The following is a 19,812-nucleotide window of genomic DNA, read 5'->3' on the forward strand; positions in this document are numbered from 1 at the left end:
TTTTTTCATTTGAGGAAAGGAGAGCATTAAAATCATCCCCCAGCACAATAAAAAAATCATCATATCCTAAAAATAATTCATATTAGGAATCCCATAAGTCAGTTTTATCCGAAGGAGAAGTCGGACCATAAATATTAAACATAACAAAAGAGACTTCAAACCAGTCAACCTTTAACAATTGCCAATGAGAAGCAAAAGATAACATCTCAACTTTGACTGATTTAGGATTCTATAAAGTTATAAAACCACCAGAAGCACCCAAAGAAGGAACATGAACAACTTTCCAAAGGGACCATTTGGAAATTATGTTGTCAAAAGAATCTTGAGAAAGTTTAGACTCTTGCAATAAGATAATATCCACTTTTGAAGAATCAATAAATTTCTTGATCCTTCCCCTTTTCTCAATGGCATTTAAGCCCCTGGCATTCCAAGATAAAATCCTCATTTATCACAAGGAGAGGAACATGCTAAATCTTTCCTTATTTATTATAAGGAAATATATGATATTTATATAATTTAATATAATAATTTAAATCTTTTATATTTTAAGCTTTAATTAGTATATATTAAATTATAATTTATATAGTAAAAGAACTCTAGGTTCTTTTGGCCCTATAAAGATGGGCTTACAATGGCAAGGTTTTATGACTTAAAAGTCATGTACCATGGCTCACATTACATGCAATGTTTTGATAAAATAAAAACTTATAACCCATTCCACGGGTTAGGGCATGTAGGATAAACATTTTGCAACCCTAAAAATACACTTATTTTCATTTTCCATTGTTCGTGAAGAGATCTTTGGTCACTATGCATATTGTTGCTAGGGTTTCAACTGAACTGGGGGTTTTGAATAGGATTGTAAATAGACTTGAGCATGTATTAAGACTTCCTTTAGCACAGTATGCACTATCACCTTCTTATTTTGTTAAATCTCCATTGTCTCTTTGATAAGAATGTAGAACCTTGTTGTTCATGTGCATGCATAGGGTTTTGACATAAAATCCTTCCATACATTTATGTAAATCCGCCCTTTTTCTTTATTTTTGTATTTTTCATAACATTTTTTTCTCTTTTAAAAACATGAACCGGTGTATTTCTGATGAAAAGAGAACTAAGAGATAATGTAATGGCACTTCATTAACCGAAAGACCTAACTGTACCTATTTAGTAAGAACCCAGAAAGCTAAAATTTTCTTGTTTCTTCTTCACAAGGTAGTGCTCTTTTCTATCTTCCTGAAAGAGTATATTGTCATCTGTTAGACAATAAGATATTGAATCATGACATTTCTTGATGAATCTATTTATTAATATGACTATATTTTCATTCATCATTGCTAACTATAGGTTTGCAAAGAGATCTTAGATGGCTCCGTCAGTATCTCAGGCCATGTTGCTCTAACTGGGACTTTGAGAAGCATTTCTAATTCAGTCTGCAATAGTCTTTTAGGGATCTTTGTATAACATCTCACTATATGGAAAAATTCTCATCACTGTCTTTATAACAAGGTTGTCATTGTCCTTTTCAAAAATCATTATTTCCATGACAATCTTCCAATTCTTTAATGACTATGCTTAACCTACTGCCAAGGTGACCAATGTTGCAAACATAGTAAGTTATCACTATCATTCCATTTTAGTGTGATTGTACCTTTTTGTCTTTAGCAATGGTTTGATAATTTTCTATCTTTTGGTTCTTGATGGTCATCATACATGATGCTTCATGACTATTATTTAGATAGTTATATTCAAGTGCTTCTCTTAATTAGGGATCTCTAATTTAGTGTTTATAATTGTGGATGTGAATGTAAATGATCCATTGTATTTGGTACTGAGTGATGTCACTCATTATGATAGTGACCTTCGAGCTTCATTGAACTAACATCATTGTTATTTTGAAACTTTACCTGCACCTTTCTCAGATTGGTATTCTAATTTTACAAGGGTTTTGGTATTATTGCTGCTATTGCTGGAACATTACTATCATATGCTTATATGACTATACAACAATTATTGGTCTTCTTTACGAATTTGTGTTACTTCATTGTTTCTATGAGTGCTAAATCTTTCTCTATTTGTTATTACAATGACTTCCTAAAGATGCCTTGTGTGATCACTGGGAATGCCATCACCTTTTGACTATGATAGATCTCTCTTACAAACCTACTATTGGAGCCCTTTTGCATTGGATAACAATACATGCTACTTCTACACTCTTTAAATTCTATTCCTAAAGAGGCTTTTATGTTTTTTTCTGATTTGACAATGACCAAACTATCTTAAATTATTTACTATGAATAAGATCACTATCATAGACCTTTTGAATTCAAGAACTCATGAATCATATAGATGAATAATATTTAGCATTAAGATTGACTCTTCTTGGTCACTGCTCTTTGAAACTCTTGTCTGTAGCTCATGATCTTTTGTCCTTTATGATTTTATTAGACTTGTGACTATTGATACTATTCTAAGCTTCACATTCTGGTTTGAATCCTACCACTATGAATTGTGCTTCTTAGTCTTTTTCGCTATCTCTTTCTGTGATATTTTTTTCATCAAGGTACAATGACTGCATTCATGATTGTATTGGGAGTCCTTATTGACTATATGTGGTCTAAAGCTACTACTATAATGAATATGCTCCTCCCTAAAACTGAAGTCTATCTTTGTGAGTGAAAACATAGGCTTTTCTAGAAAGATACTTATCATTTTGGCTTATCTTATCTCCCCTTTCATCCCTTCTCTCTATCATTAATAAGAGGGAAGAGTCTTTGTCACTATTCTATACTTCATCCAAGGTATTTCTATCTTCATTGTAGTACCATTCTTTTATAGTAAAGATTGTCCTTTAACTATAGTTTTGTTGTTAATCACTATGAGATGCTATATGGTGCCATTATTGCTTTGATAAAGCTTTGTCAACCTATTATCATCTGCACACTTTCATTTGTCATGCCCTTAAGAAGATGTTTCCAGTATTCACTATCTTTAAATCTACTATTAAGTTATAATACTACATGTAAAGTACTGATGCCAATAGCTAACAAGATGAGAGGGGGGGTGAATCATACAAACTTAATCTTTTATAAAATCAACAGATTCAACCTCGGTAACATATACTTCAACAATATAACCAAAAACTACTAAACATGCAAACTCATAAACACATAATCAACATAACACATATAACACTAGATTTAACATGGAAACCCAAATAGGGAAAAACCACTGTGGGATTTCGGACCCACTAAGAAATATACTCTTCTAGAGTATGCTCGGTTAAAAGCAAATCCTATTATAGATTACAAACACATTGCTAGATGTGACCCAGTTAAGGGATTTCCCTCAGATCTGTTAGGATGTTCACTTTGTTAGAAGTGACATTGTTAAAAGATTTCAAACACTCATTTAGAATGTTACCTTGCTAGAGGGTTTACAAATAACACTGTTAAGTCCACTTGGTTAAGAGATTTCTCTGTTATTTAGAATAAACAATAGTAGTAAATATATCTACAACTTCACATCTAAAATGCTAAAGCAGATTCTGTTAGGCCCAATATGGAAAGCTAATGTACTGAGAGGGGAGGGGTGAATCGGTACTTAAAATCCTTTTCTCAACAATATCTTTACTGTTATGCATAAGCGAAAAACTACTGTAACATAACATAAAGCTAAAACAAATGAGTAACAATCATACATGATTCACTCCATAACACATATATTTTGGTTACGCAGAAACTCTTGGTTAGAGAGAAAAACTGCGGTGGGGATGGCACCCACAACTTCACTACTGCAATAATAAAGAGTGCTCAGTTAGAGCTACATATTTAGCTATTTCTGATAGCTTACCCTGTTAGGAGTAACAAGATCTGTTAGATCTACCTTGCTAAAGGATTTTACAACACTATATATATGTTGCACCTGGTTAGAGGATTTACAATTTATAGACTTGATCAGAGTCTTTTACCCTATTAAAGGTTTCTCTTACAACTTCAAAATATTACAATAAGACTTTACAAATATCTACAACTTTACATCTAAAATGCTGTAGCAGATTCTATGTGTGACTTTGTATATAAAACTAATGGCAATTTGATAAGTAGTAACAGATTCTATTTTGCTCAAAACAATCTTGTCATAGGACTTATCTTGTCCATCTGCTAGGCTCCTTACTCTGTTATACAAACAGGTCTTCAAGCTTTTGTGCTCGGTAATCACTATGTAGCATCCTTGTGCTTACACTTGCCTGCATACATTGTTTAACAACAATTCCTTATTTATAAACAATTTGCTAACCACTTAATCTCCTTGATCACATTTCCCATGATCAATCTTAGCCATCAGATCTTCAATCTTAACTAGGTAAAATGTACCCTTCCATCTGAAAAATGTTTTACCTTACCTAGGGACTTGTATTCCTTTCTCGAAACTTGTACAAGGTTATTGTGGTTCAATCTGCACTGTAGATCTTCCTGCTGATCTTTCATTGCCATAGATCCTTAACAAACTTCATGCACGACATACCAATCATTTAAAAAACTCCAACTCATCATTGTCCTTCATTAAATAATGCTTGTATTCATCGAATGCGCTCTGTCATAACTTGGTTGCAACTCGATAAATACTAAACTTTACTTGGTAGACATTCCGCCTTCATTAACTGATAACGATAAGCTTAGGGTTTACCGACTAGGTTCCTTAGGGTTTACCGACTAGGTTCTTTGGGTTTACCAACTAGGGTGTTTGCTCGGTGATATACTATAGTATTAACCTTACAATCAATAGCATCTATAGGATATCAAAACAATCTAAACATCATGAACTGATCATTGTCTAACTCGTTAATAGTTTCCCATTGAATAACTTATTTCTCCCTTTATTCATCACATTATTTCTATGTCACTTACCGATCACTTAATACTCTTCAAATCAATCTTCTCAAGATATGGCAACATAATACTAAATCAGATAATCAATTTCTGATATCAATGACAAAATAATGTTATAAAGATAGTTATCATCCTTTTTCAGTTATATCAATATTCTTCAACAACCTTCTCAATATCCTTAATGAATATCAACAATCACCTTTCTACTGAAAATGCCAACAATCTCCCCCTTTGGCATTGATGGAAAAACCAACAGTTAAATGGTAATACCAACAAGATATTCAAATTGATTCAGATTCAGATTGTTGTAAGACTTCTCTTGTTATCCTTGAGTTTATAGACTTCTTTTGAAAGTCTTCTCCCCTTTTGCAATCTTCTCCCCTTGTCATTAGTCTTTATTTATCTTCCTCATTTAGGATTTTACCATTTAGTCTTCTCCCCCTTTGACAACAATGCCGAAAAGTAAAAGAACTAAATCATGATTTCTTCCTTAGTGAAGTGATTTGCCTTGATGTGTATCAGCTCAGTCTCGGTCAAAGCAACTTGTCTCTATTCACTATTTCCTGCACACCTTTAGAAAACCCTCTAAAGGGCATAAATCAACATCAATCCACACATAATATTCTATAGATTCATCGAATTGATTCTTTCACCGAACTCTGTCAGTGAGTAGAAGATAGGGGTAGGACCCCTAACTTGCTTCTAAGATACTCAAAAGTGTCCCTTGGCAATGGCTTTGTGAAGATGTCTGCTAATTGCTCCTTTGAACTGATATATTCTAGCACAACTTTCTCCTCTTGAACTTCTTCTTTGAGATAATGATACTTTATAGAGATATGCTTTGTCTTAGAGTGCATTACTGGATTGTTTGAAATGTTAATGGCACTAGTATTATCACATAATATAGTTACTGGCTTGGTAAATTTTTTATTTATACCTTCCAATAGTTGTTTGATCCATGCTATATTTATGCAGTTTAATGTTGCAGCAACATATTCAGCTTCTGTTGTTGACTGTGAAATACATCCTTGTTTCTTGCTAAGCCAACTTACTAGTCTTTCTCCCAAAAAGAAAGCTCCACCACTTGTGCTTTTCATGTCATCTATGTTGCCTGCCTAATTAACATCAGTATAAACTTTTAAATCAAAATCATTCATCTTTTCATATACTAAGCCATAATCTTCAGTGCCTCTCAGGTATCTAAAAATTCTCTTGATTAGTGTCATATGGGTTTCCTTAGGATCTGCAGAAAATATTGCAACAATACCTACTACATGTGCTATATCCGGTCTACTATCCACAACATATTGCAACTTCCCAATCATAGATCGGTAAAGTGTCTCATCAACAGATGCAGATTCATCATTCTTTGATAGTTTATAGTTAGTAGTCATAGGAGTACTTACTGGTTTAGAATCCTCCATTCCAAATTTCTTCAAGATTTCCTTTATGTACTTGGATTGAGTAATGAAAATCTCATCTTTCATTTGCAGTATCTATAAAACTATAAAATATTTTATCTCACCGATTAGTGACATCTCAAATTCTTTGCTCATTTCATTTCCAAAGTTCTTGCATAAGGATTCATTACCATAAAATATAATATCATCAACAAATATGGCTGAGATCAATATTCCATTGTCCTCATCACTCTTCATGTACATGTCGATTTTCACTTGTCCTTATAAAACTAATTTTGATCAAATAAGAGTGCAGTCTCTCATACCATGGTCTAGGTTCTTGTTTCAGACCATATAAATGTTTGTTTAGTTTTTATACCCGATCTGTACTCTTGTCTTCAACAAATCCTTCAGGTTGTTCAATGTAAACTTCTTCTTCTAGTATACCATTCAAAAATGTAGATTTAACATCCATTTGATATACCTTGAAATTTTTGAAAGCAGCATATGCCAACAATGTTCTTACTCCCTCAAGTCTAGCCATAGGTGCAAAGGTCTCACCATAATCTATTCCTTCTTCTTGACCATAACCTTTGCAAACTAATCTTTCTTTGTTGTGAATGACCTCACCTTTTTTATTTAGCTTGTTTCTGAAAATCCACTTAGTATGAATTACATTTGTGTCCTTCGGTCTTGGGATCAGTGTCCATGTGTCATTCTTCTTGATTTGATCAATCTCTTCTGTCATAGCATTTACCCAATCTTCACTATTAAATGTCACTTTTACTATTCTTAGTTCAAATTTAGATATCAGACATGTGTTATGTCTCAGTTTGTTCCTTGTCATCACTGGATCATCCTTATCTCCTATAATCTGACTTGATGCATGATGTCTTCTGACATATTTGGCTAATATAGGCTCGGTAGGTTCTATATGATCTTCTTCATCACTTGGTAACTGGACATTATCTTCATTTTCTTCAACAGCTTTCTCAGTAGGACTTCTTGGTTGAACATAAACAAATTCTTCATAATCTTCTGGTTCTTCAGAATTTCCTTCATCATTTCATTCTGCAAATTCATCAATTTTCACATTTGCACTTTCTACTATTTTGTTAGATGATTTGATTAGACATTTAAATGCTTTACTTCTAGAAGAATAACCAAGAAATGTTCCTTCTTCACTTTTCTGATCAAACTTTCCATGAAAAGTATTGATTCCAATAGCTATCAAGATGTGAGGGGGGGTGAATCATACAAACTTCATCTTCCATAAAATCAACAGATTCAACCTCGGTAACATATACTTCAACAATATAATCAAAAACTGCTAAACATGCAAACTCATAAACACATAATCAGCATAACACATATAACACCAGATTTAACGTGGAAACCCAAAGAGGGAAAAACCACTATGGCATTTTGGACATACTAAGAAATATACTCTTCTAGAGTATGCTCGGTAAAAAGCAAATCCTGTTAAAGATTACAAACACATTGTTAGATGTGGTCAGGTTAAGGGATTTCCCTCAGATCTGTTAGGATCTTCACTTTGTTAGAAGTGACCTTGTTAAAGGATTTCAAACACTCATTTAGAATGTTACCTTCCTAGAGGGTTTACAAATAAGACTGTTAAGTCCACTCGGTTAAGAGATTTCTTTTTTATTCAGAATAAACAATAGTAGTAAATATATCTGCAACTTCACATCTAAAATTCTAATGCAGATTCTATTTTGCTCAAAACAATCTTATCATAGGACTTATCTTGTCTATCTATTGGGCTCCTTACTCTATTATACAAACAGGTCTTCACTATGTAGCATCCCTGTGCTTACACTTTCCTGCATACATTTGCTAACTGCTTAATCTCCTTGATCACATTTCCCATGATCAATCTTAGCCATCAGATCTTCAATCTTGACAAGGTTTAATGTACCCTTTGATCTGAAAAATGTTTTGCCTTGCCTAGGGACTTGTATTCCTTTCTTGGAACTTGCACAAGGTTATTGTGGTTCAATCTACGCTGTAGATCTTCCTGCCGATCTTTCATTGCCATATATCCTTAACAAACTTCATGCACGACATACCAATCATTTAAACAACTCTAACTCATTATTGTCCTTCATTAAATAATGCTTGTATTCATCAAATGTGCTCTGTCATAACTCGGTTGCAACTCGGTAAATACTAAACTTTACTCAGTAGACATTTCACCTTCATTAACCGATAACGATAACCTTAGGGTTTACCGACTAGGTTCTTTGCTTGGTGACATAGTATAGTATTAACCTTACAATCAACAACATTCATAGGATATCAAAACAATCTAAACATCATGATCTCATCATTGCCTAACTCGGTAATAGTTGCCCATTGGATAACTTATTTCTCCCCTTATTCATCACATTATTTCTGTGTCACTTACCGACCACTTAATACTCTTCAAATCAATCTTCTCAAGATATGGCAACATCATACTGAATCAGATAATCAATTTCTTGACATCAATGACAAAATAATGTTATAAAGATAGTTATCATCTTTTTTCAGTTATATCAATAATCTTCAACAACCTTCTCAATATCTTTAATGAATATCAACAATCTCCTTTCTATTGAAAATGCCAACATATCTCCCCTTTCATCCCTTCTCTCTATCATTAATAAGAGGAATGAGTCTTTGTCACTGTTCTATACTTCATCCAAGGTATTTCTATCTTCATTGTAGTACCATTCTTTTATGGTAAAGATTGTCCTTTAACTATAATTTTCTTGTTAATCACTATGAGGTGCTATATGGTGCCATTATTGCTTTGATAAAGCTTTGTCAACCTATTATCATTTGCACACTTTCCGAACAAGGATGATATTTGACTGAAGATGATTATCTTTGTTTTCTAATTAAAGACCCCTCAAGGGTTTGTCCTTTTGACTATGAAGCTATTAATTACTTTATTGGCTATAGAACTATGGTATGAAGACTATGACTGCACTCCTTGGGTTTTTACTACTGTCATGTAAAATGAGATGTATTGGCTCTTTAACCATGTTAAACTTTTTAATCTCACTGTACTTCTCTATATAATGCCTTTCATTGTCAATAATGTTTCTTTCTGAATAATGGATTTGAAAATCAATCATTTACCTATCCTTATTTGCTTATACATTTGAAGGTGTTGAGTGCACAAATAGCTTTGTATTGGACATTGGTATTCCATTCCTAAAGTTTCTCTATAGTTAATAGTGTTGTGACAGTGAATTGCTTCAAGTTGATCTTTGTGTGTTATAACTATGTATCACCCTTTAGATTGTAGTTTTGAAACAATACTGTTATGATTGGAAAACAGTAATCTATAGACTCATATTTCATTCTTCATGAATTATTATCTGTTCATGGTTTCCCCTAATACTCTCATGCTTTTTGTATACTGTCTAAATATTCATCTTTTCATATTGGTGTTTATGATGTGATTGTTTCCTTTTGTAGATCTTCTATGTTATCTTAATTTAGTAAGCTGGAAGGTATTTGCGCAGATCAAAATAGGTGGGGCTTTTGGTTTTTACATGATTGGCTATCACAGCTAGAGTATTTGGATTCAAAGCTAACCTTCCTTGGTGTTCTACTTTATGAAATTGATAGCTTTTGTTGTTTTGTGATAGTTAATTGTGCTAAAGACCAAAAAATTTCCCTCCTCATTGATTCACAGAATCTTTCCTTTTCCTTTTTCATTCATATGATGGTTCTAGTGAACTATTTTTATTGAATGCAATCATGTTTATCGTTGTATATACTGCCATTGGATGATAGTTTTATACTATCATTGAGTGACAATATATGAGACTATGGATATGATTGTACTCGATATGTCATAGCTAATTAGTGTCACTATGTGAGTAATGACATGTATGATGAGCACAACCCTTTTGAGAGCCCATTTTAACCCACATACATGATGTTTTTTTCTGAAATGTAAACTTGTATCTGCACATAAAACAAATAAGTTAGATAAAAACATGGTTATTGCTGATATCTTATGGCATCATTTCTGGATTGGTCTATGCTCAATTGAATCTTATATAGAAGTGTATGCATGATAGGAGTAGCTTTATGTATGTAGGAGTGGAAGGAATGACCTTGATCTCTAACAAATCCATTTATCTTTCCGTTTCGGATCATCTCTTGGAGTGGACAATGAGGTGTTCTAATCAACGAAGCTGATCAGAATACTCTTCTTAAGAACGCAATCAACCTATACAGGAAATGATGGGTTCTTTCTTTCTCTTCTTCCTACATTCTCCTATTCCTTTTGTGTTTTCATTTCTATGACCAATGTGATCTTTTCTTAGCTACGTCCACATTTTGTGTGGGATTTTGTAAACAATTTGTTCTTTATAAATAAAAATGTATTACATGCAGATGTTTATTCATGTATATCTTTCTTAATTAATACATTGCACATTCGAATGAGATACTTGTATGGCATACATATTTATCTAATAAAGATAGAAAAAAAATTTGAGAAAATTTGTGTACCTTTTTTCTACAATACATAAGATCTATAATAGGTCACCAAAATTTTAGGTGTGATAAAATTTAGGTAACATTTTTGGTGACCTGTCAGGGGTATTTGCCTACTAAACAGTAGTACACCAGTAGCCTAGCATATCCATTGGGTATTGAGTCAATTCTTCCCTCTTCAAAATCTGAAACTGCATCTTAGCACACTAAACAAAACTGAAAATGAAACTTAGAAGGCGTTGCATACAACTGATCCTGCACATTGTACAATCTACACTTATGGAAAACAGAAGCAAAACTGAACTGTACTAAAAATTGAAAACAACAATGTGCTGGAAGCACTTATTGAGCTGAAAAATTGTTGAATACTGAAAAATAAACACTCAAAACTAGAAAACTAAATCTACACTTATTCAAATCAAACTACTATAGCTGGGCTTATAGTTGGGCCTGACAAACTACTGAAAATAAAACTACAACTATTGTACTATGTACATATGCAAACTATTAGCACTCAATAGCATAGTTTGAGGTGAATCCCATTGACAGGGATTGGCAACACCTCTCCATCCAAGTTTGCAAGATGGAATGCATTATTCTATTTGCATTCTATGATAACATACGGGCCATCCCACATGATATCAAACTTGATATGCCTACCAAGTTTGTTCTTTAACTCATCCCACTTGAGAACAAGATCACCTTGATTAAATATGTGTGGTACAACTTTTCTATCAAAGGTTCTCTTCCTCTGAGCATGATGAATTTCTAATTTTCTATATGATTCCTTACGAGTTTCTTCTAATTCCATAAGCTGAGGAAGCCTAATCTGTATTGGTTGCTCTTCAAGTAACTCTAGCTCTTTTACATAATTTAAAGTTGGAAATTCAACTGAAATAGGTAACATGGTTTCCTTGCCATTAGTGAAAACATAAGTAGAGTTACCTGTTGACCTCTTTGGTGTAATTCTATTAGCCCAAAGGGGTAACTTGAGCTTTTCATGCCAAGTTCTCTGATTCTCAACAATGGTCTTCTTAATGATGTTGATCAAATTTTAATTAGTTGATTCAGCTTGTCCATTACCCTGAGGGTAATAATTGGATGAAGTATTCAAATAAATATTGTTCTTAACTAACCAATGTGAAACTTTAAGACCAATGAAAGCTAAAGCGTTATCGGAAATGATTGATTCTTGGGTATCAAACCTGGACACCAAATATTTATAGAAGTTTAGGACAAAAGTTTCATTAGCTTCTTTTAATGGAGTTGCTTCTATCCACTTTATGAAATAGTCGGTTGTTGTAAGAATCCACTTGTGACTTGAACTAGAAGGTGGATTAATAGGTACTATAAAGTCAAGCCCCTACTTTGCAAAGGGTTGTTCAACTTCAATTTGTTGTAAATGAAAGGCTGCAATCTTTTGTTTGCTTGCAAACAATGAACATTTTTCACACTTTCTCACCCATGAGTGAGCATCCTTAAACAATTTAGGCCAATAATAACCAGATCTCATAATTTTTAGAGTTGTTCTTCTTGTTGCAAAGTGACCTCCTATAGGTCCTTCATGAAATTCTTTCAGAACTCTTTCAATCTGATATAGCTCAATGCATCTTAATAGAATATTATTATAGTCTTTTTTGAACAAAATACCGTATATTAAAGTATAAGGAATGACTTGTAACCTGAAATACCTTCATTTTTACCTGCCTAAACCTTTCGGACAATCACCAATTTGTAAATAATGGGTAATTTGTTGATTCCAAGTGGCTGGTACAACTGGCACAACAGGTTGGTCTTCATTATTTATCACTATTTCAACTTTTTTCTCCTCTTCTTTGATTTTTTTTGTACATGCAATAAGTTGTTCACATAAACCCTTGCCTCTAAATAGCTTGGTAACCTTGATTGAGATCTTATATTCAATTACCTTGGTAATCCAACCTGCCCTTTTGTCATTTATGTCCTTGCTGAGCAAAAAATCCTTCACTGTAGGATGAGTAACCATAAGCTAAATCTTATTGTTAAAGAGCATGTGCTTGAATTTCTTAAGACTTCTTATTACTACTAACACGTGCTTTTCTACAAATGAGTGCCTAGTCTCATAATCATGCAAAATCGGACTAAAGAAAGTATTTGGTTGTTCTAAGCCTTCATCATTTTGCTGACACAACATTGTAGAAATAGTATCCTCACTCCCGAAAGCATATAGAATAAAATATTTCTTAAAATTAGGATTAATGAGAGTAGGGGTTGCTGCAATTGCCTCTTTCATTTCTTCAAAATTGTTCTTACCTTCCTTAGTCCACTAAAAAGGAATATTTTTCTTAAGAATGGTTATAAGTGGTTGCATCAATGCTGCAATATTGGGAATAAACGTTCTGATAAAGTTCATCCTACCTATGAAACTCTGGAGTCCCTTCTTATTTGCTGGTAATGAAAATGCAAGTATAGTTGTGCTCCTCTAAGGGTCTACTGAAATCCCATGCTTTGAAATAATATATCCCAGCAATTTGCCTCAATGAAATGCCATACTCCCTGCATCTTTCAAAAAACTATTTGAGATGGTTAAGATGTTCATTAGCTTTTTTAGAAAAAATAGTTACATCATCTAGGTAAACCAGAACAAACTTGTTAATCAAGCCTTGAAATGCCATGTCCATCACACACTCAAATGTTGCTCCTACATTGGTCAGTCCAAATGGCATCTTATTATAACCATTGTACCCCACTTGGTGGTAAATGCTGTTTTATACTGGTCTTCTTCTTTGACCAGAATTTGATTATATCCTAAATAACCATCAAGTAATTAGATTCTCTCTGAACTTGATACAACTTGCAAAAATTGCTTCATTGAGGGCAGCGGGTAATGGTCTTTCAAGGATGCTCTGCTTAGGTCTCTTAAATTGACACATAACCCGAGTTCACCATTCTTCTTCCTAACATGAACTAGATTGGACATCCAAGATGTGTGTTTGATTGGAAATATGATATTTCCTTCAATCAACTTATTTAACTCAGTCTTCACAAGATGTTCTAATTTTGGATTAAGAGGCCTTTGTTTTTGCCTTACTGGTTTTGCATTATCTACCAGCTCTATGGTATGCTGAGATTAATGAAGATCAAATCCTTTAATGTCTTCATACTTCCATGCAAATATGTCATTGAATTCTTGGCTAAGTAATATGAAAGCATGTTTTTCTCCAGGGGTACATACCTTGTTAATTTTTAGTAGCTTGTCCTTGAATATTTCAATGGGCTCATAATGTTCTTCTTTCACAAACATGTTGCATTTGTCCTTTCTAACATGATCATCTGTATTAAAAAAAGATTCAAGGGTTACCAGACCCTTGGGCAGCTTGTTAGTTTTTAGTTGGACAAACTGATTTCCATATTGTTCATTGAACTTACATTGATTTTCGACAAAAAACTTAGCTTCTTCAATTAGGAAATTAGCAATTTGCTCATCTGAGTCAAAAACCTGCCGATTAACAGTGCTATTTGGAACTAAGGGCCTTATGATAAATTTGACATACTGTTGTCTATCAATATTTTCTAGCTCTTTTGGAATATCAAACTGAGCTCCTAAGGCAATAACTCTACCTGCTTCTTTATTTTGACTTCTAAGTATGGACAACAGATTAAATGCATCAAAATATTCAATTAAATCCTAGATTCTATGCTTGTACATCTTCAAAACATGATTTTTTGGTACATGGATATTTCTAACTTGGTTCACAGCTAGTTCACTATCACCAAAAACTTGTAAACACTTAACTTTTTTCTGCCTAGCCCATTCTAAGCCATGTGCTAAAGATTCATACTCTTTTATATTATTTGTAGATCTAAAAAAATCTTAAAGCAATGTAATATTTCATACCTTTGGGTGAAACAAGCATAACACCACCTCTAGAACTATTTTTCCCTCTTGAACCATCAAAAAAGAGCTACCAAACCTGATTTTTTTGCTATTCTGACTATTGGTCCAGTGAAATATCCTCTTTTTCAAGCTTAGGAATAACAAAATCCTCCTCATGAATCATATAAACACCAAGACCTATTTCATTCATGCTGATGAAAGGATCTTATGTAGTATTTTGGGCTGCCCACTCATCCAAATTGACATCAGGTATGCCTTGAACAGGTGTATCTAGATCCTGGATAGGTGGTAACTCTTCATGGTCTCTGATAGAAACATCTACATTTATAGGATTTGGGTTGTATGGTTCTAAGTGGCAAGTGGCTTGAGGTTCTAACTTAATGGTCACGTTTGTGCCATATTGGGTTATGAAAAATAAGTGTGACCAATCAGTAGAAAGGTATCCTCCTAATTTTGCTGTGAAACCTTTAGATAGGTAAATAGAAAAGTGTGGAGATAATTCACCTATGTACATGTCCTAAGGTATTACAAAATTAGGACAAGCATGCAAGGTCAAACCAAGATCATTGACCAATCCAACTACTTAACTACTATTCCATCTAACTGTACAACTCCTCTAGAAGTAGACTCATAAATTAGACCAAGTTTATCTACAAGGTCTTTGGGCATAATTGACCTACTGGCTCCTAATTCTATCAAGTAATTATGGACTAGATGGTTGTCAATTATAAATATTACAAAAAATGGAGGAGGCTTCGGTGTTTGGATTGACTGATTATTCTTAACTGGGATATCATTAGCTAATGCAACTCTGGGCTGATCTTTCTAACACTCATTAGTTGAGGAAAGATTATCTAATATGTCTCTTAGCAATTCCTTTTGTCTAGGAATTTGCAATGCATCAATCATTGTCATGGAAACAATGGTTTTTTCCATAGATTCAACAATATTAAATGGAACACCACTAACCTTTTTTTGTACTTTTGGAATAATAGGCTTTGGCTGAGTTGATTTTGACTGAAATTGAAATTTTTGTTGTTTTTAAGGTGTTGCAAGTTGTCCTCTTGGTAAAATTTGCATATTTTAGAGAGGTGGAGGTATTGTAGTAGCCTAGTGACCTGAAGAAGCTTGTTGTTTTTGTCTTTATCTAGCTACTATTTGGACTTATCTTGCTACTGTCCATTATTTAAAGCTTGTCTTTGATAATTTGCAACTTGTTGTCCAATGTCAATAGCACACTTTTTTGACCTTGTATTATCTGTAATAGGGGAAAAAGATCTATTTTGTGCTTGTGGATGATTAACTCCACAAAATTCCTTACCCTGCCAATTCATCATAGCCACCTCAAGACCTTCTAGTTCCCCATTTATATCTGTATCCTGATAAGACATGTTATTCTATACCATCAAGGCTTGTGATTGAGAATTCATTGTATTTTGGCATGATGCTTTATTATGAGGTTGTTGGCATGGAAAACACCAATCTTGTGCCATGTTCTAAATAGGTACAATATCTTTTGAATTGCTGGTGGCATTCTGATTATACTTTTGGTTTTACCTATTATTGTTGTTCCTCCTCTAATTCTGAGCATCAACATGGTAATTAGGCCTATTAGGTTGATAAGGAGCTTGATATGGGGCTTGATACCTTTGATTTTGGTTCTGATTTTTCTCGAGGCTCACCAATTCATTGCCAAAATTCTTCATAATCTATTGAATCTAGTGAGTTTCCTCAATGTTCTTTATGAACATCTCCTTTAACTCTTGTAATTGCTTTGATGGGTCTTCTACAACACTATTTTGAGTGTAAATTTTGAAAACCTAGTGTTGGAACAACAAGTATTGCAACACTAGGAGGTATTTGTAAAGGCATCAATGGCTGGATATCAAGAAAAATAGGCATAGGAGGTCTAGGGGAAATTTTACCATCTTTTATAAGGCTATTTTTTTCTCTAATAGCTACATAATAAGCTACTAGTAATGTAACCCCAGCCATAGACTGAATCATAATAGCAATATCATTGTTTAAAGCTCTCAAATAGTACAAAAATGCATGTTCAGGAGAGAGTTTCACCATTGTAAGAATTCTATTCTAGGTTCGGTAAAAATGATAATTGAAATCAATCATCTACTCTTACAGTGCCCTCTTGATAGTGGTCATATGCTCAACTAATGATAGATGATCTAATTTATCTACAAATTACTTTGTTAGCTTATCACCCAAATCATCCCAATCGTTAACTAAATTAATTAGCAAACCCCTGAACCATTGAAGTGTTTTTCCTTTGAATGATGCTGCCAATAGCTTGAGTGCTACATTCTCTTGGGTTATATGGTGAATTGGACACAGAGATACAAAATCCCTTATGTGCTCAATAGGGATAACATGGACTAAACCAATGAAATTAGGTAGACTTTTCAGAGTTGCTCCTAGTATGGGATCATGTTAGGTTAGATTCAAAGGGATTCCTCCATTGAAGGGTACAAAACAATGTGCTCTTGGTATGACTATTGGAAATATTGGAGGGTTTACTGATGGTTTTTGGGTAATGGATGGTGGAACTGGGGTTGTTGCAAAAAGAGGATTTATGCGAGTAGCAAAATTAGGCCGAGAATTAGGTAGAGGAGAAGAATTAGACAAAAAAAAAGAATTTGGAATTTCAAGAAAAACTTCAACTAATAAATCTGCTCTAAATTCAATTGCTAAATTTACTACTTTCTTTGTCAATTTCGCTATCCTGAACCTTCTTTGCGATGGTGGTAGCTGAACATGGTCAATCAAATCCTTGCTCTGTCTGGTTTGATACTTTGTGATATGCTGTTAAGACTTGTTCTGCACATAAAACTAGAAAATAGAGTTGCTAGGTACTTAGAAAAATAACCTCAATAGTCTCTAATATTGTTGTCAATACCAAAACAACAGCAAAAGTGGAGTTTTTTTGAGTTGTAATAGCTCAAACGAGTCCCACCGAGCATGCCAATAATTGTTGTCACGAAGGATTGCACTTGTGATGCTAAGTGTGAAACTAAGCAATCCTATGAAACATGGAAACACCTTTGAACCTCTAGGCCACTCAAAGTAAAGGTGAGTCTCTGTCTTATGGGTCGGCTTCCCTTGAATCCCTCCTAAACAAAACTAAATTACTGATGTGGAAAAGAGTGAGAAATAATCTAAAAATATTAAAATCTGCAACTAAACTAGGAGGTGATACACCGAAATTATAATGTTAATAGCCTAAAAACTCACAAAAATATGACAGAAATTCACCCACACAAAGTAATTGTACTCTTCAACCACATTAACATTTCCTAGGAAGGCTAAGAAAATCATAAACCTGGAAGGAAAACCAGTTTCATGACCAAATTAACAATTATCTCTTTTACACAACCTAAAACCTATGATTATAAAAAGCAAGGATACATGTACATGAAAGAAACTGAAATTCAAAGGTTTCTAGATCAAAACACAATAAATACCTATCAAATCTGCAAAATGAACATGCATAATTAACAAGGAAAACTTGTGAAACTTTGTAATATCAAACGAATCTTGCTATATAAAACTGAAAATAAATTATAGTGCTGAGATACAATGTTTTTTTGCAAAAATGTGTATGCAAAAAAGAAAGAACCAAAGGGAAAAAAGGAGGAGAAAGAATACATAGAACCCATGAAGCTCATCTCCTTCAAAAACCCTAAATAGAAAAGGGTGCATGAAAAAAAGCTTTGGGCAAATTTGGCCAGAAAAGCTAAAAAAACTCATGCCTAAATCTGCCAAAAATAGCCTCCAATTCTCAAAATAGGACCTTAACTGATGCTGCATGAAAAAAGAACCCCTTCTATAAAAAATAAACTTTCAAAGTCAAGATCAATACTCAACATTAACCAGTTAAATGTTATAACAACTTAACAGTAAACAACTTCAATCTTGTAAACATCAAAATGATTAATCATATATCAACTTATTTCATCTCTCAATCCTTCAAGTTATCATGTCTTATCATAAGTTAATCAAATCAACAAATAATATCATAACCACAAAAACATTCACCACTTGATACAAATGTTTACATGTGGAAAACCCAAATAGGTAAAAACCACGATGAGATGAGACTCACAAGGATATCTTAGACACAATGCACCACTGAGAGGGGGAGGGGGTGAATCGGTGGTCCTCAAATCTTTTCCCTTTATCTATTCTATGTGATCATATCACTTATTAGATCTAACTATGAATAGATTTACTGGTTAGTGAGGAGACTAACTCAAATGCATACACTTATAAGGGGACATCACATAACACCAGTATATATGAGGAAAACCCAAGATGAGAAAAATATCAGTGAGCAATGTTGTTGGAGTCTATTGCTTCAATCCAGCCTCACAATGAAAACTGTTACAATGTTTAGGGCACCAATCCAAGCAACACTGACCCAAGGAGCACCAACCCCTGACTTTATGGACTACAACCCAAAGGAGCTACAACCCCTACACTGAGCTACAACTCAGTGTTCACAAAATAAACTTCAATTACAAAAGTAATTTTCTTGTTACAAGTGAATCTTGCAACCATTTGATATACCTTACTCTGTCGGTGAGATACCTTCTCTGCTACACTGACTCACTCTTCTTGTTTCTCTTCACCTACTGCATCTCCGCCAGCACTCCCAATTGGCACACCTCTTCTACTCTTCTTCTTTGCAGTATCTCCTCCTAATTGCTCTACACTTTACCAGTGCTAAACTTTACCAGTCCACTATCTCCCTTCACTGTAGCTCTCTTCCCTCTTCCTATGTTGGTATAATCACTACCGGTTCTGCTCTACACTCTCTCTCTTGTCTCAGATTCTCTCTGAGCAGTTGGTTGGTTTTCTCTCACATCTAGAAGTAATGCACTTCGCAATAGCACTATATATTTCTTCTCTTCAATGCCTTTGGTCTTCATATTTATAGCTAGGTTTCCCCGCTAAAAGCCTTTTCAAATTCTAGCCGGTTAGGGTTTCCTCAGCATCTTTGAGGAAAACCAAATCTAATCAGATCTTGCTTGATTTGTTCTTCCAGACTGCCAGTCTGCACAACTCCACCATTTACGTGCCTCCTAGAGCATGCCTTCTATCTTCAGCA

Source organism: Cryptomeria japonica, chromosome 8, assembly GCF_030272615.1.
Source record: "Cryptomeria japonica chromosome 8, Sugi_1.0, whole genome shotgun sequence".
NCBI classification, from domain to species: Eukaryota; Viridiplantae; Streptophyta; class Pinopsida; order Cupressales; family Cupressaceae; genus Cryptomeria; species Cryptomeria japonica.